Consider the following 24,779-nt stretch of genomic DNA (forward strand, 5'->3'; position numbering starts at 1 on the left):
AAATAGAACTCTTTCACAACTCTTTGCACTGGATGACAGTTGGTCTTTCTCTATTTTTATAGCTACACATTCTTTTTTCCTAAGCACTCAAAAATTCCTGCTTCACAGATATTTGCTGAACTATTTTCATTCTTGTACAAAATTACTTTTAAAATAGCCAAGGTAGATATAATGGCCATGGGAAGTTCAGTACCAATGAGAATCAGATGAAGTGAACAAAAGATCTCCTGCCAGTACTGATTGAGCCAGACAGGAGCCTTTTTTAAAGGCCAGTCATTTTGTGAGTATTTTCAACTATTCAAAAGAATAATGCAACAATTTAATGTTTATACAAATGGTACAAGATTTCAATGTGTTTATTATTTTTATTGTTGGATTTGAAGGAAAGAATCTGCATCTCAAAGGACTCCAAGGCATAAGAGTTTTTCCACAGCTACTTTTCAAGAGTCAGCTCATGGGCTGGAATTTCTAATTAATCTGAGTAAGTTACTGATGCTCAGATACTCCTCCATGGACCTGCTGTGCAGTAACACAAGAAAAACTTTACAGAATTAAGAACCTTACTGGTTCTTCTCCTCAATAGGTAACAAAAGATAAGTTCACCTCTAAAAATCAGACTCTACAGATACAAATACATGTGAAATTGTCTCCTTTCTCTATTTGCCCGAGAGCTCATTTTTATAGGATGGTAGCAGATTTATAAATGAAGAATGTGAACTTCAAGTCATGCTAACTGCCTGCATAAATTCTGTACCAGGAATTCTGCTCTCAACAGTCTTTTAAGTCTGTTCTCTTCTCCAGCACCCATAAAGCTGCTCATAAAGCTTCTCTACTTGAGCAGCAGAGGAGCACTGCAGGGACACGAGATGGGGATGGGAAGAAGGGAAGGGGCAGTCGCTATCCCTCTGCTCTTCCCTTTCCCTCCACCTGCAGAATTTCTTCCTCGTTCCAGGAAAGGAGTTGAAGCTCAGTAATTCTGCTGAGGGAAGAGACAAATTCTGGCACTGTTCCAAAGGTCCCACACCACCCGGTACTACAGGACTTAGAGCCTTTGGGATAGGCACTGCAGCAGGATCACATTGGCCAGCAAGAGCTGGATTATTAAAGAGCATTCATGCTCACAAGAACTTATGATCTCTTATCCCTAGAAACAACAGCATCAGAGTGGGTGGTAGTGCTCCAATATGCTTTTTTAATATTATTGTGACAGGCTCAGATGGCTTCATTTATTCAAATAAAGCACAATTTTTCACATTCATTAGCAAGCCAATGAATGGCAGTAATGTACATTAAGCTGAACAAGGGTGTGAAAATGCCATAAAGCATTTATGTGCCTGAGGGACCTAACAACCCTTTGCCTATTCTTTTATTTTACCCCAAAATTACCTGCCACCAATAAAGTTAATGACTTTTTCTTGCCCTCAACTCTTAATTACTTGTGGAGTCTTTCACATCATCATTGTTCACTAGCCATGCTCACACATCTCTTTTGGGGAAAGTTAAAAAAAAAAGTGTCTTTGGATCATGGAGAGAAGACCTAGAAAATGCTAATCTGTGGAAAAGGTGCAGTATTGATGGCTTGCTAAGATTTGGAATGTAATTTAAATGCTAACAACATGCATTTTCAAGAATACATTTTAAGTGTCAGTAGACAGAGAAAAGTAGTTAAATTTTCACAATAAGAAAAGTGTAATATAAAAATGAATTGAATAGGAACATTAATTTTAAAATTTGTGTATCCAGAGCACTGGCAGTTGAAGATTTTTTAATGACTCTTAAGTAACATTACTTAACATCAAAGGAGTTATCTAAATTGTCTAACAGGAGAATTAACTGGAAACAGCAAAAGCTGAAAAAAAGGCAGGAGAAGAACTGGCACCAATTAAATAAATTATGAAGGCAGAATTCCTACCAGTCAGTAATACATACTGACCCAAATATACACAAAATAAATATACCCCAAAATAAACACAGCTCAACTTTTTCAATTAAAAAAATTGAAAAAGATTGCATACAAGCACATCAATGTTTTATGCCTTTTTTTTTAATACATGTATTTGAAATATGTCTAGCTCATGTTTCTGGGTGCAAATACATACAAAGGACATTAGAAATTGCACTCTCAAGTGAAATAGCTTCAAGTATGAACAACTATAAATGAAGAGTTGTGTAATACTTAAAGGAAAAAAAGCCTAGCATGAAGCATTTATTCTAGGCCAGAAATAAAAAAGTTACAGTAAGTAGTTTCTAATCACACAAGTAAACAAGAATAAACAAAGTGAAAACCATCCATTGATATATTTTAATATTTTAGGTGGTATTTCACAGCTATACACAGCAATATTCTTTTCTGAAACTTTAATTTGAGCATACTCAGAACAAGGCACAGACTGAAAATAGCTTTATTAATAACAACATATCCTCTAAGTGTGGAGAATGTTTCTAATGCTGTTATTGACCAAGTGTACCAGAATTATGTCAGGTTTTAAAGTCTGTCTGTTTTACTCCAAATCTAATCTTGGAGAGATTTCTCTTCTCGCAACTAATAAATCAGCCTGAAATAGAAATGAAATTCCTATTAATTCTGAAATCTTTTTTAGTACTAAATAAACATGGAGAATTGTAAAATATGTATAATAGCTTAATAATGGACTAAAACACCCTAAAATGAGGAAAACCCCAAAAGCAGTAGAATCCTTATTCTTTGATCATTCATGAGATTTTGCTTTAAGTCAAGGAAATTGGTTTTGCCAATTTGAAAAAAGAATTCACCAGGCTAATTAGATTTTTTTAATCTTCTCTCAAGCCATTTAATCGATGGATTGTTTATTCCTGCATGATACAAAATGCACTTTATTTTTTTCTCGTAGGAAAAAGCAAGATCACAATGATGACAAAAATAACATCAAAAAATCCAAGTAATTTCATGAAGCTGGAATTAATAAAGCCTATTTCCCTACAGATTTACATCTTTTTAAGGTAGGAAGATGCAGGCTCTGACAGAAGCTTTTCCCAAAGTTGTCTGGGGACAACAAATACAGGCATAAAAGAATGATTTCCTTTAACAAAGGATTTCATAGCAGCATTCTCCAATCCAAAGATGCCTATCTTTTAAATCCATATAAGAATTTTATTATCTGAGAGAAGTTTATCTCTTTGTCAAATGCAGACCATGTTCATAAAGGGTCCAATGATGTTTCACAAAAACTTCAGGCGAGGAAACAGAGACTGATCAAACAAATCAAGCATCTTGTCTAAAACTGACCTAATCATCATTCAGAAAAAATAGTATATGCATATATTAACAGAAAAAAATCAAAATGCAACTATTATGCACTTGTATAATAAGTGCATTTTATAGGTTTTTGAAAAAAAACCTTTTATAGGTATTTGAAAAGCCAGGATTGGTACCTTTTGAACTTTGCCTTTCAGTGAAGCGTGTAAACCTTCCTTACAGTCACAAATAGTGCCCTTAGAAATATGTTTCTAAAAAAAGCCAACAAAGGTCTTTAAAGGAAGTCCTGCAACTCTAATTCCTCCTGAGCAACTATACAGTGTCAAGTGTAGAAAATGGCTATTTACTTCTACTGAACTTGCATTTCCTGCTCAGAACACATGGTGGAATTTTTTTGTGTGCCATGATACTTACATTCTGATATCAAGATCACTCTGAATTGTATTCATGACAGTTATATTCAAGTAAGAAAAATTATGAGAACATAATTCTCATAATTATAGCTCTGAATAGCTCTCAATCACTGAATTATTCCTAGCTTATTGTACCACTTCTAAGAAAACATATTACAGACTGCATGGTTCTAGATATGGCTAATGAGTAATAACTGAGGTACTTATACATGCACAAAGGAAAGAAAAAGGGAAAGAAAAGATATTTAATAGATCAATACCAAATTGAACAACAAAAAGGAAAAAAATAAAATCCTGAAACAATGGGTCCTATTTTAGATTGAATTAAAAACTTATGAGATATGCAGATGAGGTTAAATGTAAGTTTTCAAATACAAGATAAGCAAAAAATATACCACATGACTGTTGATTACAATGAACCTCGTTATTTGGTCCTTTTTAATTTCTACACTTTTCTTCACAGCAGCCTTTGGTGTAGCACTGTATTTTGTTTGCCTTAGTAATCATGAATATTGCATTCATTGTGCTCAGTTTTAGAACATGAGCCTTTCTATATTTGTATGTTTCTTGTTAACGTGCTACAGAATTCAAAACCTTTGGGACTTTGGGACCTTAATTTAAGCCTGTGGCAATGAAGATGCAGCTGTTCATTTATAAGCAATCATCACAGATACAGAAGTTTTAAGATTAAATTTGAAAAGCCACTTTCCAAAACTTTTAAAATTATTAAATTATAGCAGAATCAGTGGTTTTTTTTTTCCTGAGAATTATTTTTACTCGTTAAGTTTTTTGCAAGTTTAAAATCAAACCAAACCAATTTTACAGAGCATTCCACCTGAGCTTGCACCATGTTAGAATTGCAGATTAAGCATCAGTATTTGATTATTATTGTAATGTTTGCTTCTCACATACATAATTATAATATATCATCAACCATGACCCACTCAAGAGTCTTTTGAAGTTGGCATTATAAATTTTATTCTACATTCACTCAGGTGCAATTCAACACTGCTAGCAAAATTTATTTAAATGAAACTTTTCCTATCATTGAATCATATAAATTACTGTTACTTCTGGTCTTATAGAAATGCCCTAAATAAATAAAGTTATTAACAAAGCAGATGACTTTATCAACATATGAAATCTACATGTCTGTTGACATCTACAGGTAACAACATATAAAAGAGTCAGCATTGATCAAAGGTCTGGAGAATCTCTTTTACAGGGAGAGGCAGAGGGAGCTGGGCCTGTTCAACCTCGAGAAGAGGGGACTGAGAGGGGACTTCATGGGTGTCTGATCACGGTGATGATCTGTCTCATCATCTGAAGGGAGGGTGTCAGAGGATGGATCCAGGATCTTCTTGGTGATGGTAAGTAATTGGACCAGAGGCAATAGGAAGAAATATATACAGAGAGTTCCACCTGTATGTGAGGAAGGACTTCTTTCCTGCGAGGGTGACCGAGCACTGGAACAGATTGTCCAGAGAGGCTGTGGAGGCTCCCTCACTGGAGACACTCAAGGACCATCTGGATGCAATCCTGTGCCATGTGCCCTAGGATAACCCATTGTGGTCCTTTCCAACCTGACTTATTCTGTGCTTCTGTGAAATGCATTTTTTTTAACTGATACGACAGGACAGCTGCGTACCTGTGCCACAAGTTACTTTTTCAAATAGGATACTCTATTTTATAGGATTAGGACAGTAATCCAGGGTGCAAAGGGCTGATCATGATGGAGTCTAGAAACTCTCTGAATTAGTGCCAAAGCTAAATTCCTGTGGCTAAAGTCCAAAGTTCTGTTGTATTAGGTTGCAACACCACAGAAAGCTTTGCAAGCAAGCTCTCAGAGCACTGTCAAGATGATCAGTAGATCCTAATGAAAGCACTATTTTCAGATGGCTGTTAGAAATAGTATCAGATTACCATGGCTCTCTTTCTTGATAGTAACAGGAAGTCTCCTTAGGTGTAGCAGAAGTATAGTTTAATCCCTCCTTAATATTTTGTCCTGAGTACAGTCGGTGAAAGAAAAATTTTGTCTCCAATGGATGGATATTGTAGGGTTCAACAATATATTAGTCCTTTAGAAATGCCCAAAAACTGTAAGACAAACTTATTTTCCTATTTAATTCCTCCTCCTTTATCCCATGAAATTCTTCTCTTCATTTAAAAAATAAATAAATAAAAAAAAAAAAATCCAAAGGTAGTGTTTCCTAAAGCAAGGCAGGCCTCCCTAAAGACAATCACCCAGGTTTTGTGATTTTCCTACAAAGCAGTAGTTCTAGCTTCCTTTCCCTACAGATCTAGCCACTGACATGAAACTCTGCAGCAAAAATCCTCAAGGAAATGCAAGTAAAAATTACAAAGTTTTCCAAAGCAGACAGGCTCCTTTCAAGTGCAGTTTCACCTTTTCCTTGCAGACACACTGGGGACCTCCTTCAGTAACACCAGACAGACATAAAATGCAAATAAATGTGCAAAGACTAGAAAGGAGTGTGGTGTAAGCTGTTGGCTAGGAAAAATGGTACCACAAGAGTGCAACATCTAAAGCCACATGACTTGGGTTGCTATAGATGCCACAAAGTCAAACAGGTGAGAATTTCTGAACGAGGGTAGGGTAGGATTTTTTATTCTTTGTATGTTTCTCAGATCTCTCCTTTTTCTATCCTAAAAAGCTCTCCACAGTGGTGGTCAAAATCAGAGAGAAATACAACTGGTAATACACTTATTTTTTGTACATTTATTTACACTGATGAGCAATCACCAGGAAAACTGTTTTCTCACTATCAGTTAAGTAAAATATAGGCAGCACAAAAGATTCACAAATATGAAGACAGCATTAGGAGCTGGATGCCTAAGAGGCATATTTCTTAATTTGTTATCACCCAACCTCTGGCATATACAATTCAAAATACAGTTAATTAAAGATTATGTACCTCCCAACATTTTAGCCAGATACACTATTCTTTTGTATTACTTGGAAGGCATTGCTCACATTACTAAGGACTGTTTTGTATGGTATGTATTCAAAAGAAATCTAAGCTTAAAATTGATGGTTCAATTTTGTTTTTTCCGGATGTATATGTAGAAGCACAAAGTTACAAATTCTGAAAAAAAATTGTATTAGTTTTATTAAAGTTAACATGAAAAACTTCAAATGCAACCTATCCTCCTAGTCACTTTGCTTCAGAGTTCTGTCTCATTGATGTAAATTTTATTTTCCCTAATCAATTTTATTACTTAGTCCTATTAGAAATGCATTTCTTTCCAAGTTGACTGTAAATCAAATATCTTAAAGGAAACCCCCTCAAGATAATTCCCTGATGCAGGGAATTACAAAGTGGTTATAGTGGTAGCACGTAAGTGACTACAATGCTGATGCTCAGCAATTGCCAATCACCTGACTTCTGTCAGAGTGAAGGACTTGGCAAGAAATTGTGACATGCAGAAATTTCATGTGCTAGTGGCAATTAGAGGTCACTGTTCCCAAGCAGGCATTTGAACCCTGCTCAGCTATCTAACACAGATCTACCTGCAATGCAAGTCATGAAAAGCTCCTAGGAAATGTGCATCTCAGGTCTCCAAAGCAATAACCAATCAGAAAGGAGCCAAAAAAGCTCTTCCTCTGCTCTCTGGGTCTTTACATGAACATGAAAATGTAGTTTGAAATAATCAAGGCTTTTCCATCCATTACTCAATAATATCTTGTAAGACAGTTGCTATTCAAATGATTAAGGAATAAATTCTAAGTAGTGGTATGGCTGAACAGCCATGATTAAAAAAAAGCAGCCTGCAGGAAATCCAGAAGGACAAACATCTAGAATTTAAAAAAGATCACCGGCTTTCCTTTTGGGAAAAGTTCTGTATCTTTTTCACACACAAGACAGATAGTTCAGCAAAAATAATTCCACCATATTCTAATCCTAAGCCCGAATGCCCACAGACATCACTGGCCTCAGACAGCAAGGATTCAGAACAAAGTTTTTGCTTACAATATTTCTTACAGTATGCAAGGTAGCACCAACTTTTCTAATCCACACAACAGTATCTCATCTAACAGGTCACCTCGAGGGTATAGAAAAGTAGAGTGAATTACAGTTTGCTGAAAATCCACCACAAAGGATTCAGACAGTTTTTTGGGTTTTTTTTTCAGTATCAGAAAAAGAATACTATATTCTTTAGATCTTGGAGGTTTATTAAAGCAAATGGATGTCAAAAAGAAAGTAGGCCAATCAAAAATAAAAAGGATGAATGTAAGGCATTGCTTTGTCCATGGGGAAAGAAGATTTTTTAATATAATTTAATATAATTTTGTATTTTACTTTTATATCATTTACATATGTATAAATACATACACACCTCCCTAGAAATATTTTATAAGTACAAAAAAGAGCTGCTATCTACATTTCTTTAAATACTTAACATGAATGGCCTCATAAGAAAAATATATGCAGAGATATAGAAGAAAAAAAAATGCAAAAAACCGGTAACACATACTTGATAATGCCAATATCTCAAGTCTTTTTGTATCAACCATCATATCAATCAACCATTCTTGGAACTTCCACTATAAAGCCCCACTGTCATTGTCTCTTACTAAGAACTATTTAACATAACAACAAAAGGGCAAATATAGGAGCAAAACAGCCCAGTAGCTGCCACTGCTCCTTCACTCTGCCTAAAATAAATACTTGGATAGGACATGATTAAACAGAATTACGTTAACAATTGTAGTTTACATTCACATATTTTCATGCATAAATAAGAGGCAATTCCATATCATCTCCATCAGGAAGTCACCTTCATTTGCAAGGATGTGAAACTGAGCCACACAGCTCCTCAGTGGATCTAAATTAAAATGGAAGCAAATCAATTTTGTAATTATTAATATAATAGACAAGAACTAGGGTGGTGAGCCATCAATTCTAATTAAAGGCTGCAATTAAAGGATACTTCAATCAATCATCTCTCTGAAAGTATACTCTATTGATTGCTGCATTAATTATTAAAATCATATTAAAATAAAATTCAGATTTAGTTATCTGCCAGCTACTTCAAGATAATATTCTGGGTCTTATAACTAAATGAGTGACATCATAACTAGAACTAAAATGTCTTCTTTTCCTGTAAAGAATCCTTAGAAGGGAGACTCAAGAATTTTACTTTCTGACTCAGTCTATTAACTCTCCATGGCAGTCCTTTAGGACTTTGCTTTTCCTTCACCAGCATTTGTTACAATACCTATTTCTGTCTTATGTACTTCAAGTATACATGCTTATCAGAAAATCCTAAACTAGATATTTTAAGAACTTTTGACACAGGCATAACCAAGACCTAGCTTTATAAGTAATAGGGAGAAATGTTAAAATACAATTAATAATTTTGCAGTTCAAACTAAAATACAGGTATATGAAAAGCAGAGTTCATAGATAATGGCAACAATGAGGTACCTGACAGTCATGTTTTATGTTCCTGAGAAGAAAAAGAACATAAATAAGAAAGTATTTGAAAAGATAATGAAGATAATCGAGTCTTGACCACAAAATTCAAGTTAAAGGCAGTCTCAGTTAAGAAAAGCACAGAAAAGGTTGAAGTGAACAGACTGTAAGACACAAAAAAGCCAAGCTATGGGTGTGGCAAGTAAGAATTGTAAAAAATTGCATTCCACCTGAGTCCTTGCATAAACAACTTTTTATGCCGGTATGATAAAACCATAAAAAGCAGCTCCCTGAATTCTTAAGTGCATATGTTATCAGTATCATACAGTTTCCTAGTATCTGCAATAAGCTAACATAATGACAAGAAAGCAAGGTACATTTGAAACCCTCTTGATTTCAACTGCACAAGTACAGTACCTGGTGTATCAACACAATTCCTTTGTTACCTCATCCAAACAATCCCTAGAGAGTTATTTAAATGCTGCCTGAAATTAAAAGATTGCCAGATGCTTTCAAAGACCACAAGCCCTTGACTGAGCTACAAAAGCTAAGACTATCTCCATAAAATCTTGAATTTGTAAAAACCTGTTCCAAGTTGTCAAATTCCACAGCTAATTTTCAAGTTGATAATAGTATCGGCAGGTGGCCAGGCTACAGAGATCTATGAAGTTATGACTGCCCCCCACTGTTTTGCAACTATGGCCTGTAATCAGGAGTAAAAAAATAATTTAAAAACACAGGAAGGGAGGAAAAGGAAGAAAAAGAGAGGAAAAATTTTGATAATAAGGTATCTTATTTTATTAAACCATTGCTTATGCTAACAGAAATGTAAGCATAACCAACACCTAGAAGCCGAAAATTTTATTCAAAAATAAAGATCAAACTTGACAAAATAAAGTAAGGTTTTAACTATAGAATTTACCTAAATATCTGTCAATCAAACTGGCTTCTCTTAATTGTGTTCCACCAACCTTAGCTTCCTTTGAAAGTCAAGTAAGTAACAGCAGGCGATAGCAGCAGGTGAGCGGGAACAGGCGGTGGCAGCAGGTGAGATTCACCATAGGTGTCGTGCGGTCTGGCTAAACGCACAAACACAGCTCTCAAAAACCTGCTCTTCATTCAGACTCGCTGGATTCAGCTTGCTAAAAAACACTACAAAGCCAGGAATGTTTCCATTGAGAATCTATTTCTTCAGAAGGTAGAAGTTTCCTAAAATATCTTGGCAAAATCAATGAATTGCCTTCAACCTTTTACACTAACCTTCTATAATAAAATCCACATTTATGTGGTGTTAGATTCTTTAGGATTACATGCACATCATATCACCTACACACATTTGGCAAAGACACATATCAAGAGTGATAAAAGGGAAATTATCCATATAGATTTATGATTTCAGACACGATATTTCATCACAATGAATATTTAAAATGCTGTTCCAGGTCACTTATCCTTTGAGCTACCTATTTAGAAAATTCAGGCAGTCATTGATGGCAACTAAGAACTCTTAGTGGCAACTTCTTTTTTTTTTTTTTTTTAAATTGTCATGAGTTATCAATGCTCAATAAAAATCACTAAAAATTAGGGAAACACAGGCACAATATTTATTATTATAACGACAACCACAATAATATAATAAAGCTTTTTTCAAGAACAAATTCAGTAACATCAAGCTAGCTATTAAAATTCCTTGCCAGTGTGGGAAGAATGTTTGTACATTTATATATAAAAAAGCATGCTCAAAAAATACCTTTTGAAATAATTACCAGGGGGAGGAAGAAAAGTATTACAACAAAGCAACAACAAAACAACTATTATCAGTTTATGCAGCAGGACTATTCTGGTCCTCCAAGTGCCTCAGACTACTCCAGGGACAGGATTTTAAGAGCAGTTACATTTGTACAGTAACTGATGCGTTCAGTTTTCCTCACAACAGTGATTAAAATGGCTCAGAGAGAGTTGTCGTGCTGAATGCAGTTAATCATCGAGGATTAGGCAAGCTGGCTTACAAAATTGTGACTTTCCCTATCATAGGAAATTACTTAAAAAAATTAAAACTATACAAAACCTGACTCCACTAGTTACTGGCAGTCCTCAAATTTGACTGATTTTGCCATGAGATGTAGGCACCTACATGCCTATCAAAGACATATAATTTAATAGACTGGGAACAAAATCCACTTACCATGTCTTACTGTAAATTTATACCCTCTGTACATGATGCTGCTAACATTTTTACACCTCATTAAACAAAGCTTTTCTTTGTTTGGGTTTTTTGAGGAGTTTTGTTTGGGTTGGGGTTTTTTTGTTTGTTTGTTTTTAAAGTCATTTTTGTTTTGATTTTTTTTTTTATTAATCAGCCACAGATTTTTTACAAAGCTGTTTCTAAAGCTGTTTCTACAATAACAATAATTTTCAAAGAGACACAATCACTTTGTTTGGTATGCACATTAAAAGCAGGGCCAGAGAAAGTATTACAACCAGTAGTAATGATTCTTATATATATTTTTCTTTTGTCTTTGAAAAACAGTAACATGTATATTAGAAAATACTGAACATATGAAGTATAATTCTTACCAAAATTTATTTAAAAGCAGGTTTGTTATGTTACAGTTAGTTTTCAAATCATTCACTTTTGGCAACTGTCTTTTCATAAGTGTACTAGCCAGAAATATACAGACTATTACTCTTCACAGCCCTCTTATTTGGATTGAATACTATTAATTTTATTTATACTGTCCTTATTGTTCTCAGCCATGATATACAGTATTTGTCGATATTAAATTACACACTGCTAGTTTTTTAGCTTATTTTCCATACCAATTCATAACATTCTACCTATTTTATCCTCTATATGCCATTCTCCCCCAAAAAATACCAACATTTCTAGATTAAAACACCAAAAGAACTTTACTAAGACAGTTAAGACTACAAATTTGGTTTTGAATGAAGACTTCATCAGATTGTTTTGACAGAAAATGAACATTAAAAGTCATCAAAAGTTAAAAATTATTACATTTAGACATAGAATAAAAACAGATCTTATACTACCGTAAAAGAGTATTTTTTGGTTTTGTCCTGATTATGTATAAATAATATCTCTGCATATATATAATACATATACACATATACATACATATATATATATACATATATATATATATATAAAATAGAGACTGCTATTAGTGGATTATTACACTATGGATGTGATAATCTCTATTTATTACGTAAAGTAATGCAATGAATGAAAACAGATATTGAGGAGAGCTTTACATTTTGGAGCTTACTGCAAAAAATTAGAGCATTGATGAGTTTATTAATAATAAAAAGCAGAAAATCCACTACTTCAGCATGCAGGTGCAGACACTGAAGGTCCTAGCAGACATGTATAAGGAGACTAAAACTGGCCAAAGAGCTAAATCAGTTATTACCCCAGCTGCACACAACCCCCTTCCGACAGATGCTGCCGTCCCTGAAACAGCAGCATCTGATCAGATTAGAAATGAACTCCTGAACCTTCAGTTTTCAGCCTGACATGTCAGGATAATCCAGAATTGGAAGTGCTTTACTGTAATATGCTGGGCTGAAACCTGTGGTAGCTCAGGAGCTGATCTGTGAGTGGATCATATGTCCTGTCTTGAGGACAGAGGAGTCCATTGCCGGGGCTGCAGACAGCAACACCATCAGAGCTGTGATTTGTAACCGTGGGCCACGTGCCTGTCAGAGCATCCATATGAAAGAAACCTTATAAATACCTATATAATCCGAGTAAACACTAGAAATACAAGAATCTACCACAGCAGTTAAAATTACTGGTCTACCAAATCTGGTGCCCTGCTTCCAGAGGTGGTCGTTGTCCAATATTTAAATGGTAAGCATAAAGAAACCCTATGTAAGGTATATATGAATTCAAATCAATTTTAATTTCCTATTTTTTACTACTGTTTTCCCAAACAGGGTGGGTTAATCAGATCCCTATCTACACACTTTTAAACATATATCATCACACCAACAAAATAGAAGCATTCTTTGACTTTGACACATATGAGTAGGAAAACAAAGGCTCTGGAGCTTTCTGGAAAAGAATTTAAGACCCAAATTATCATTTGTCTGGCATGCCAGGTCTCATCTACAAAGTTTGGGCTAGTGATACATTTGGAAACAATGAAATGAGATGAAACTTGTTTGAGAACATAGGGAGTAAAAGCTGTGTTCAAAAGCTGTGTATGCAAGCAGAGGTAAAAACTTAAGTTCCAAGGTTCTATTCAAGAATCTTTTTTTTTTAACTTTCTTTTTGTCTTTTTTCTTTTTATAATAGACACAAAGAGAGCTGTGATTAAATAATTTTTTTTAATTTAAAGATTATTCAAAGATTACTGCTGTGTACTTCACTACCCTCCTTTATTTAGTACCTCTCCACTGCCATGTGTTTTATTCCATAGCTTTGGGAAGCATTAACTCTATTATCTTAATTTTTTCAGCTAACACTACAAAATATATGTGAAACTGAAATTTCAGTAGGGTTAGAAATGTCTTCAAATCTTTGAACCACAAAAGTGCTCCTGTGAAATGAACATCAGGACCAGTGAATGTAGATTCTGCCTACACTCGCACACCAAGCAGAAGTGTGCCCGTAGCAACACTCATTTTTCAAAGACCATTGAATTTAAGTGTGCCCTGACAAGAAAACAGGACTGTAAAGGGTCAGATTTTGTAGAAAAGAGTTTCAACGGTCTAAACAATGAATTCATTCCCTATCTGATATTATCTCCAAGCCTATTCAAATCAGTTAGCAGGTGTGAACTAACTACTATAGCATATGTTTCCTGTTGTGCTGCCTTTTGTTCATTTCTACATTATCTATAGCATATAAGCAATTCGTGGCTCGTACAGCTATTCATCCATTAACAAAAAAACCCAAAACCAGAACCCCCAACTTTCTACAACTGTATTTAGTTTTATCATAATAGATCAAAATCTATATTTAATGGCCATGTTTTTCTCCTGATTTTTGGTAATGGTTATTTTAGATCTCACAGAAATGTCTGAGCAGCTCTACCACAAATGAAAACACAAATGCTAAAAACACATAAAAATAGCTTCATTTTCACAGAAGTATGATTCTATAGTTCTCAATCTAGTGACATTCAAAAACAATCAGGTAGTTTTAAATCACATCAGCAAATTAAAGAAATGCAATCTGATTAGTGCAATATGCCCAAGTGATGCACAATGATCACAGATTTCATACATGCCCTACTTTCCTGAAATGGACCAAGCTATTAATTTCTTTTTAAAGGAACAGTGATTTTTATATTTTTTCCTGGAGATAAATTGCTCTCTTAGAGATTTGGGGTTTGTTTTTGTTTGTTTAGTTTTTTAACAGAAATGGTTCTATTTGAATGAATATTATTTTCAGATGTCTCAGTGGAACTGATACGAAAACCTTTATCCTGTTTTAGAAAACAGAGCATACTTGTGATAATTATGGATTAAAAAGGCTTGGTTTTAGGCAGTGGGCTTCTGAATTGTTTCTGACCTTTAAGCTTCAACATCAGACTACTTGCAGAGTGAGTCATACCAGCATCCTGAAAATATATATTGAACTTAAACATACTGAATTTTTGCCAATACCTAATTCATATATGTTGAAAATGCTTTACATTCTATATAAACTAGAGCTTTTTCCACATTAACAGAGGCTTAATTATTAATTGCTGGTCTGATTTAGTATCTATACAAATTCTACTGCTCTGGTAAAGGACTTTTCTGCACTGGTTTTATTATCAGAGTGCAATTATTCCCAGTTTCTTTAGGACAGGTCAAAAGCAGGCTCTGTTCAGCAGCATGGCCAACAGCCTTTTTTCCTCCTTGCTCTAAAGAGATGTCCCACTAATAATGTAAGAAAAACATGCTCAAAACCACAAAGCTGGTATCATTTGACTCTCTCTCTCTCTCTCTCTCTATATATATATCACAAGTACATGGTCCACATGAACCTTTTTTAAGTGAGAGGAATCCAGCTGTACAAAATTGAATGTACTTGGTGTTATTTCAGAGAATAAGAACAGAAACACTATTGTCTAAATAAATAATCTGCATGTATCTGTCACTGGGATAATAATGCATGGGAAATATTCTGATTCTAATGGTGATGAATAAAATGAAAAATAAGGGGATATTTTACAGGAAAACTTCAAACTTCTAAAACTTTTCTCAGATAGAGTCCTTAGTAACAATATAAGTTTCTAAAACATTGAACCCTTGTTTAAGGTAAAAAACACTTAAAAACCCCACCCATTATTTTAAAGCTAAAATTTAGTCTTTGAATCCAAAAAGTGAAAGTTGTAATTCAGTTTAAAGCTGCACTGAGGAAAAATAAATTAAAATAAAGTAAAACAGAGTCTAATTCTCCAAGACATTATGAAAGGTATCTCGGCTGAACAAATAAGAAAATATATCGAAGTATAAAAGCTGCTTTTCCTTGGCTGATGCTGAGCATGTGGCAAAGCCATGTCAGGTGAATTACTTCTCTGACAGCTTCAACCAGCAAACACAAAATCAGTTACAGAAGACCAAAATCAAGTTGCCTTATTGAAGCAGTACTTTGCTTGTTCCATTTCATTTACTCCAGTTCACCAACTATTTTTCCATACAGTGAAGGATCATACTAGCATGATGTCATGCTGCAAAATGAGTAGCAGCATGATGAAATTAAAATTTTTTGAGAAGTAATTTTAGTAATGCAGAAGGAGCCTGAAGAAAAAAAAATCCCAACCAATTAGTTTTGAAATATTAGCAATTTTGCTCATTAGTCATGCATATTCAAATGCAGATTAAAAGAAACCTCATCTAATCAGCTACATTATGTAACTCTGTGCAACATGTGACTCTTTCATATGCCTTAGAAGTCTAGAAAATAAACTTTTGTTTCATTTTCACAATTAGTAAGTAAAGGAATAGGTTAAAAATAACCCTCTGCCTTGGTACAAGTTGAGAACCAACAGGTTGGAAATCATCTTTGTAGAACAGGGACTGCAGATCTGGCCAAGACAAAACTACCCTTGAGCCAGCTTTACACCTTCGCAGCAAAAACCCATGGCACCCTGGGATGCACTAGGGAGAACCTCACCACTATCTTCTCAATCTGTTTAAATACCTGGTGAAAGGAAAAACAGAAGATGAACCCAGATTCTTTGAGATGCATCCAATGAAAGGACAAGAGGCGAGGGACACAAATTGAAACAGGAAATTCTGTTTAAAGGAAAGCAAATGATGTTTACAATGTAAAAGTGATAGAACACAGCAACTGTCTGCTCATAGAGGTTTTGCAGTTTTCATGAGGGGCTGGATTCAAAATTCAACATGATGCCATTCTAGCAGAAACCTTTCTGGGTAGCAGCCTTAGAGACAAACAAATATCTAGACCTGGATTTCCAACTTTAACCACTCTGTGATTCTGTGTGACCACAGAAAGATACAATAGCATTGCTGCCAAAGTAATATGTATCTACATAACCACATGTTAACTCAGCTTTTTATAGAATTTATAATAGACCAATTTTAACAAGGAAAACAAAAATGCATTTTATACATGTACATATCTGCCAAATTTCAAGCTCCTGCTCCTAAAAATGTCATTGAAAGGGAAATATGTCTTACTCAACAGCTATGTGGGTTTTTTTTTACCCTCTCTATAAAATGTAACAGAGTAAAGAAAGTTTTCAAAAGATGCACTATATTCTTTATGTACACAGAAAGGAAAAATCATTCTAAGAGTCTAATTAAGGTGTTAAACATATAGTCTTTGGGTATAACCGAGAAGTATATTTCTGAAGGTGAATATTTTTTAGATAAAGTAAGAAACACATAGCCTGATGGCTTGAATGAGGAACAACTAAACTTTGAGATTGCTTAGTATCCAAAGCAAAGGTTTAGCTACATAAATATAGCAGTGAAGAGCATGAAGAAAATCACATTCTTCACCGCTGAAACTGCACAAAGAAAATCTGTGCAGAGTCTTGGTGTTTGCACATTACATAATTTGGGAGGATCATTTAACTACAGAAGTTCAGTGACAAACCTACAAGATTTCCCAGCATGCAGTCACTACATTGGAATGTTGCACATTGGCATGGACCTGGATTAGGTCCCTTAGAAGTAACTTGAGTACAAGCAGCAATGTGGTCGCATTGATGTATCAGCTCAGGCAGCTCATTAGCCTTGTTAAATAAACATACTAAGTTGCAAGAATGTTTTTAATCAATAGGAACAGTCATTCTTAAAGAGGAAATGCAGGTGCCTACAATTCAATTAAGCACGTTCATGAAGAAAGGTTGTATAAGTGTTTATTAGACTTCTCCAGTTTTCCAACCACAGCTGATAAATCTAAGTCCAAATCAAAAATCATTGAGTATCCTGAGTTAGAAGCAGCCACAAGGATCATCAAAGTTCAGGTCCTGTCCCTGCACAGGTCCACTCAAAGAGTCACACCCCGTGCCTGAGATCATTGTCCAAACTCTTCTTGAGCTCTGCCAGGCTGGTGCTGTGACCAAAAGTTTCTAAAAGTTACCTATGGTCGTCAGAAAAATTATAAGCAACTAAGAGCAGCACACTTAAATTGGCAGTGCTGAGCAGTTTTACTACAAGTTATTGCTCCACCCATAATTAAAAAAATGAACCCTCCTTAAGGTCTTCTGAGATTGTAGTCATTAATAGCTACCAGGAAAGTAAAACTGGATGCCTGCCATTACCATACCAAGCACGATCCCCTGAAATTGCATAAAACACACCCTCTTATTTAGGAGCAAGAACTGCATTCCAAGTCGCTCCTATCCTGACCAAATCCTTGTGCACTGAAGGGCAGGCTTGAGTTCTAAGGCACTCAAGATCTGACAATGTCAGTGCTAATGATTTAAGAGGCTAACAATTCTCAAACTGCTCCTCTATCTTCAGAGACTGAAACTCAATTTAGGGATTCATTTATCAATTTAGAGCATTTAAAGATTCTACTTTGAGGAAATCAGGATTTTTCAAATAATAGATATAATTTTAGAATTTCATGGGGGCTGAATTTTCATGACAAATTTAAGGCAAATTTCCCTGAAAGTATAAAACCAATGAATGCCTAATCTGTCACTTTAGATTTCAACATTTAGATTTTACTGCTATTTATACTTTTCTGTGCAACTTCACCAAATGTGAAAAATGCCTTCAACTAATGAACTTTCTGTTCATTTCTTCAAATTTATCAAGTGTCTACTGATTGAGGACTGGCTTACATGATGATAATTACCAAACTGCATCTAAAATTGAGACACCACAAAATGTAACCATTTCTGCAAATGCAAATATTTTAATATCTTTCTTGGCAACAAAAAGCAAAATACACAACCAATATATTAAAATCTACCAGGTAACGTGTAGGTTTTAAAAAATAGTTTGCAGCTCAATTCAGAACTCAGTTTCTAAAAGCCTGTTTTTCACAATTCACAACTGCTCTTCCAGAATTTCTGTTGATTATACAGGAAGAGGAAATGACCTTCCCCCAGGAAGCCCTGGCTTTTCCTCATAGCCATATCCTCAGTATTGTCAAACGCCTCTTCCCATTCCAGTTCTGCACTGAAATTTTTTTAGCAGAAGTAGGAGTTGGTTAAATTTGTCTTAGATTGAGGCCCATAAAGAAACAAAGCAATGGATTATGGCACTTAGGCTGTGATGTTGAAGAGAACTGAAATTCATTATTGCTGTATTTTTATATTGAAAATACAAAAATATTTCAATATAGAAACGTTTTTCATTCAAAAGCCCAACATATTTTTTTTCCAAATAAAAAGACACGTTGTACCTTTAGAACTAGGATGGGTAGACATTTTAATGAATCAGTGGTGTAGGATCTATTCCAAACCACCTCCCAGTGTAACAGAAGCAAGAAGTCTCTACATACTCAGTACTTTTGAGATACTTCCATTATTTTGTTTGGCTCTACAGAAATACTAATGCAATACTTCAATACTTCAAGAACAAACTGTCTAGCCTTTCATGTGTCAAGAAACTGTGCAACCACTTTCATGTACACAGCTGTCCTGTCACATTTTCTTTCAGCGCACAGCCCACAGACATGCAACTCCATCCTAATGGTAACGAGCATAAGTGGAAGCTCAGCAGTTCTAGGAGAAGCAGCAATTATGTTTATCACAGCTCAGGACTTGTTTCCCGCTTTTGAAACCCTGTTTCCTGTTTGTGCACACAAAGCACTAATCTTTTCCCACCACCTGCACAGCAATCATGCTACTCCTCAACAGGATTCCCACAGCCTGCAAGTGCCCTACCAGCATCTCGACAAGGATCATGCAGCAGGTCTAAACATATCCAGCTTCTCTCATATCTTCCATTTGGATTTTTTTTTTTTTTTTTTTAATGGTATGGTAACCTACACAAATTTATTTTAAAAGAAAGAGATATCTAAATGGCAAGGATACAAAATGACAGATAAAGAAGATCTCAAAACAAAAAGCCAAAGCAACCTAATTTAGAAGTCACACAGACTAATTAATCCAAAACACCAGTAACGCAGAAAAAAAAATCCACATAGCAAAGTATTCCCTCCTCCAACATGTATTCAGATGGAATTTTATTTTCGGTCACTGCAAGGTTCTTTGTTCTAGTTTCCTGCCTAGATTTCCCCTTTTCCTGTGCCAAGGCAAGCAGTTAAAGTCAGGATGATCAGAAATAAACTTTAGAAGCAGATGTTACCACAGAGTTTGTTGCCTACTGGTAAACAGGGTAATTGTGTGTTTTCCTGACTATATACAATCAATTCCTACTGGAATTAATCCTAGGTAACTATAAAGCAAGAGGAAAACCAAAATAATGAAAAATCCCCCAGAACATTAATATTGCAATTAACTCTCACTTCTATGGATATACTACATAAGCTCTGATAATTCTCCTTTCAATAATTAGCTGTAGCATAAAAATTATTTTAATACAACTTTAAAATGGTCATATTCATGAGCATAGAAAAGCTGCTTTAAGAAATTTTAACTTGTATTTTCATTGAAAAAAAAAATAATTGGCTGCAATAGCAAATGCCTGTTGCACTAATTAAACAACAAAACTCAAACCAGAAAGTTCAACCCATATTACTAAAAAGTTGGTCCAGAATCTCTGAAATATCATGCTCTAGATATTAACTGTGACTCCCACTGACAAATGCATTATTTTCCTAATTTTGGCCCCACTCCCTTTGACCTCTCAACAGAATACAGAGCACTGCAGTATCTATGCACAGCTGCAAAACATGTAAATTGAGGCTTCCAACTGCAAGTTTTGCACCTTATGGGCTTAATCATTCTGCTGCACCTGTAAATTTTTTAAATATTTGAGCTTTCATGATGCCTATATGAATTAAAAAAAAAAAAAAATAAATCCTCCAATGGGTATTGCTTCTGCATTGTCTGTTGGGCGTGTTAGTGTAATTCCTCCCCAATGACACATGGTAGAAGTTTTCAGGTTGGTATATTACGCTTTCCTGTAACAGTTATGAGAACAGGAAAGAATTTTGCCTGTCTGCTGTACTCTGTTTCAGAAGGAACCTTCTGATAGAAGAGGGCAATTGGTTTTTTTCAGTTCCCAAATGGTCTGCATATGAAATTATTGGAGTGGAAGGAAATACAAGCAGAAAAAAAAAAAATATCCACCCTATAAACTATAGTAAATTAAGAGGTAGGTTCATTTTCTGCTTCTTTTTTCCTAACATGGTTCTGTCTCCAGCTGTATTTGGCCTCTATTTAAATTACTAAATATTCAAATTTATTATTTTCTGTTATAAAAGGAAAAATAATCATTAAGACTAGAAGGCTGAAACGTATCTTACATGTGGGGGTGCGGCTGGAGATGGGGTGAGGGATGGAGTTGGAACAAGACAGACAACGACTATATGGCATTAAATTGTTCTGGGAATAAAATATTTCCCAGGAGACAGAGAGGGACAGCAAGGGATGGAGTGGGTCAGTAACCCACACATCTACGTGGGGAGCACGGCTGCTTTTTCTGCCCATAGCAGGTGTTTTGGCTACATCTTTTACACCAGCACAAGTGCTCCTTTGCCTGCAAAATGAATTAAATAAGCTCAGTGATCAGCTTGCAAACTAATCCTCCTAACGCACTTAAAAAAAAAATAATTTTCAAATGGATGAGTGAGCTGAAGAGACCTGCTGCAAAGCTGGACAGATGCTACTGATGATGCAAAGAAAGGACTGAATGGCTGCAGGCAAGACTACCTTTTTGGCAGTGACATTTAAATTAACATCAGAGAACCATGAAACCACACCATTAAGCCTCTAGGGACAAAAACCTCAGTTTCAGTTCCTTAATTTACGCGTTCTTTATGTTTCTCTCTACAGAAGGATGAAGTGTTAATTACTATTCTAACCAGCCCCACTTGAACTCACTCAATGTCTCACCTGCCTGAAAGAGAAGAAAGATATAACGACTATTTGCTACCTTATTTATTCTCTGAGCCCAGTGAATCTCATCCGTACTGCCTCATTAAAAATCTTGCTTGAAAAGATGAAATGTAACTGTTCAAGAAAAATCTTGCAATAGCCCAGAAGGAAAACTCTCTGGTTTGCAGCATATTCCAGTGATGCAATAGGAATATGTAATTTTAATAGAGTATGCTTTAGTCTGATTCTTAACAGTAGGTAGAATATTAGCCTTTTAGAACTGCAGAAAAAAAGTAATAAATTCTAACTTATTGTGCATGCTCACTGTTGCACTTAGCCTGATTTGTAGGGAAATATGATTATTAGAGATGACTGCAAGCATTTGCACATTGTCTTCAACAGCTTTAAATTACTCTGACACCACAGAATGCAATATAGAAATACAACAGAATAAGTAGATAAAGACAAATTTTAAAAAATCTGTTGAAAATGAAAGAATAAAGACTGAATGATTGCTAAAAAGGTAGGAAGATAAAACTATAACGCCTTAATAGTTAAAAGCTACACTTGCACTTGAGGTATTTGAGGATTTTTACAGAACTGCATATTCAGTTAGGTTTTCATGCAATTAAATAAATAATGAAAAAGCCCTCACAGAAACCCTCTGGTTCTTTTGAAACACAGTGCAAGAAAAGAGCTACCATGGAAACAAGAAGCACAAAACTATGATAAAAAAACTAGAAAAAAATACCTCTGCTTCTCAGCAGTTAAGAAAAAATACTGGCAAGACTACCAGTAACTAATTAACATTTTCAGTCTTTCAAATATTTACTTATATGAGTACATGTTACACATGATTCAAATGCATCCCTACATTAAACTTGACCCCCACTCTTCCCCCTAAAAAAACAACCAAAAACCAACCCAAAAAACCACCAAACCCTCCCCCCCGAAAACAAAACAAAACAAAAAAACCCCAAACCCCTCAGTGTGCAAGCTACTTCCCCAAGGTGAGAAAAATACCAAAACAAATTCAAAATATGCAGGACTACAGGACTTGTAATTACTGTGCAAGTGCTAAACACGGTGTTGGAAGCAGATGTTCGTCATGCATCTGTTTCTATTTATAGCATTTTGTTCCTCACATCATGTTTGTATTTCAGAGAATCACAGAAAGCTGCAAGGGTCCTCTGGAGAGCACCTGAGCCAAGCCCCTGCTCGAGCAGGATCAGCTCCAGCACAGCTCCCATTTCAGTGCGGCCTTGTTCACAAACAAAACCAGACCCTGTGCACTTCAGAATCAGCTACTTGGTTAAATAAAGGTGAACACATCAAAGAAAAGCCATTACTTGTACAAGAACTAAACTTACTGGAAATTGCAATTGCCATTTAAATACATTATCATATGGGAAGAGGGAGGGATTAAAAAATGAAAATCTGGGCTTGGGGGGAAGACAAAAGTTCATTTTTATGAAAATAAATTATGTTTTTTTAAAAGCCGGGTAAGAAAGTCCCTGTGATGTGACTTTGAGCTTGCTGGAATTATTTTTCCATCACATTAAAATGCACCTGTCATTTATAAAATGAATTTATTATCAATTGATTAACTGTACACAGATATTAATAATAAAATACAAATATAATCACTTGATTTTTGCTGTTTTCTTTGTATTTTTCTGGGCAAATGGATACTGTGACATGTCTTTAACTCACATATCCAGAAGGCTACAATAACGAAATTTACATTTCAGTATTTCTGTCTAACATTTCAAATACACAATTTTTTCTTCTTAATGTATTCAATCAAAGTAATTTGAATGTCTGCATTCCTCTGCTGTATTTCTAAATCAGCTGTCTCATTTTCTTTAGCTTTTATTTTCTTTGTCACTTTTATATCCATCTACATGCTGCCTCTACTTCTTCAGTTTCTTATTCTTAGTCCTTTCCCAAACTTCTTGAGTTCAGTTTTTCTGTGGTAGTTTCCTTCCTTTATTTTACTGGACCAAATGAAATATTTTCACCATGAACTCTGTTTTGCATTACCATCCTGGCCTTTTACTCTCAGTCATGAACACCCACTAATTTGCTTATCCCATGAGCACCTGTATAGTCCTTCCAATTTTTATGTTTTTAAAGAACTTACAGGTAAAAGACACAAAATTAACAATTTGCATTAAATATCTGTGTTACCACAATTTTTACTATTAGATGTGTTGTTTTATGACATCTGTCATAGCAAATTTTTGCCTAAATAGATGTCTAAAATAAACTCATATCTTTGTGTTTCCTCTTCCCCCCTATCCCACAATCAGTCTGTATTTTGCTTAAAATTGAAACTGTGAATTCAGTGTGGCTGATTTCATCACAACTTGTCTTTGGGATAACTTGTTCTAGGACTAGAACATGAACAAGCAGTATAAGATATTTTCATAAAAGGGGTCAAGGAATGGCACTCTTGCTTCACGGCATCTTTTTTATTGATTTATGTCAACAAATCCCCAAACATCACCATTTCTCCACTTAGATTAAATTGTAAGGGATGTTTGAATGGATAAGCACTGCTAAAGGCATAATCCAAAACAGAACTCTTCTAATGAGTTCAGTGGACTCTGCATTAAACAGTATATCTAACTACAGACTGTTAATCGCTACACTTAATAACAAGACCAGATATAAACCCCACAACCACTGCCCTAAGAGATTCAGTTTAAATTAAATGCTTCTTAATTTAATGCAGTACAATTTTTTTTTTGTGTGTACTTATGTTGAAAGTGTTTGTGTGATACCTTTATATCATATATTTCCACTGTGAAGCAACCCATGCAACCCTTGCAGCTTCTTTTATAAACAAATCGATGGGTGACTCAGGATTACTGAAAAATAAAACCAGCTCATATACAAGGAGAACATTCCCCCTTAGAGATAAGTGTACAATTTTCTCATTTTTTGTTTAATATTATATACCCATGGTAAACACCTTGTCTATGAGGTTCAATAAAACTGTTTATTAAAAAAAAAACAAAACAAAAACCCAAGTATAAAACTAGAAAAACATCATAGAATGATCCAACTTACTACAGTTGCCCTGTCTTGCACAGAAACACATATAGGTGTATAAAATTTTAATAGCTTTTTTTTGTTTTGTCAAAGTAAATATAAAGGTCTGACAAGATCTACCAGTTTTGGTAGAAGGAAATACTATTCATGACCACTATTTAAATATGGTATCAGTAAGATCAGGTGAAAA

General features: G+C 35.0%; 1 protein-coding gene across 6 annotated transcripts in view; it reads right to left on the reverse strand.

Moving 5' to 3' along the window:
- Positions 1 to 24,779, reverse strand: part of NOVA1 (NOVA alternative splicing regulator 1) — a 141,973-nt gene that overhangs the window by 43,148 nt on the left and 74,046 nt on the right. The gene's annotated exons all lie outside the window — the stretch shown is intronic.

This window comes from Cyanistes caeruleus, chromosome 6 (assembly GCF_971803275.1).
Source record: "Cyanistes caeruleus chromosome 6, bCyaCae1.hap1.1, whole genome shotgun sequence".
NCBI lineage: Eukaryota > Metazoa > Chordata > Aves > Passeriformes > Paridae > Cyanistes > Cyanistes caeruleus.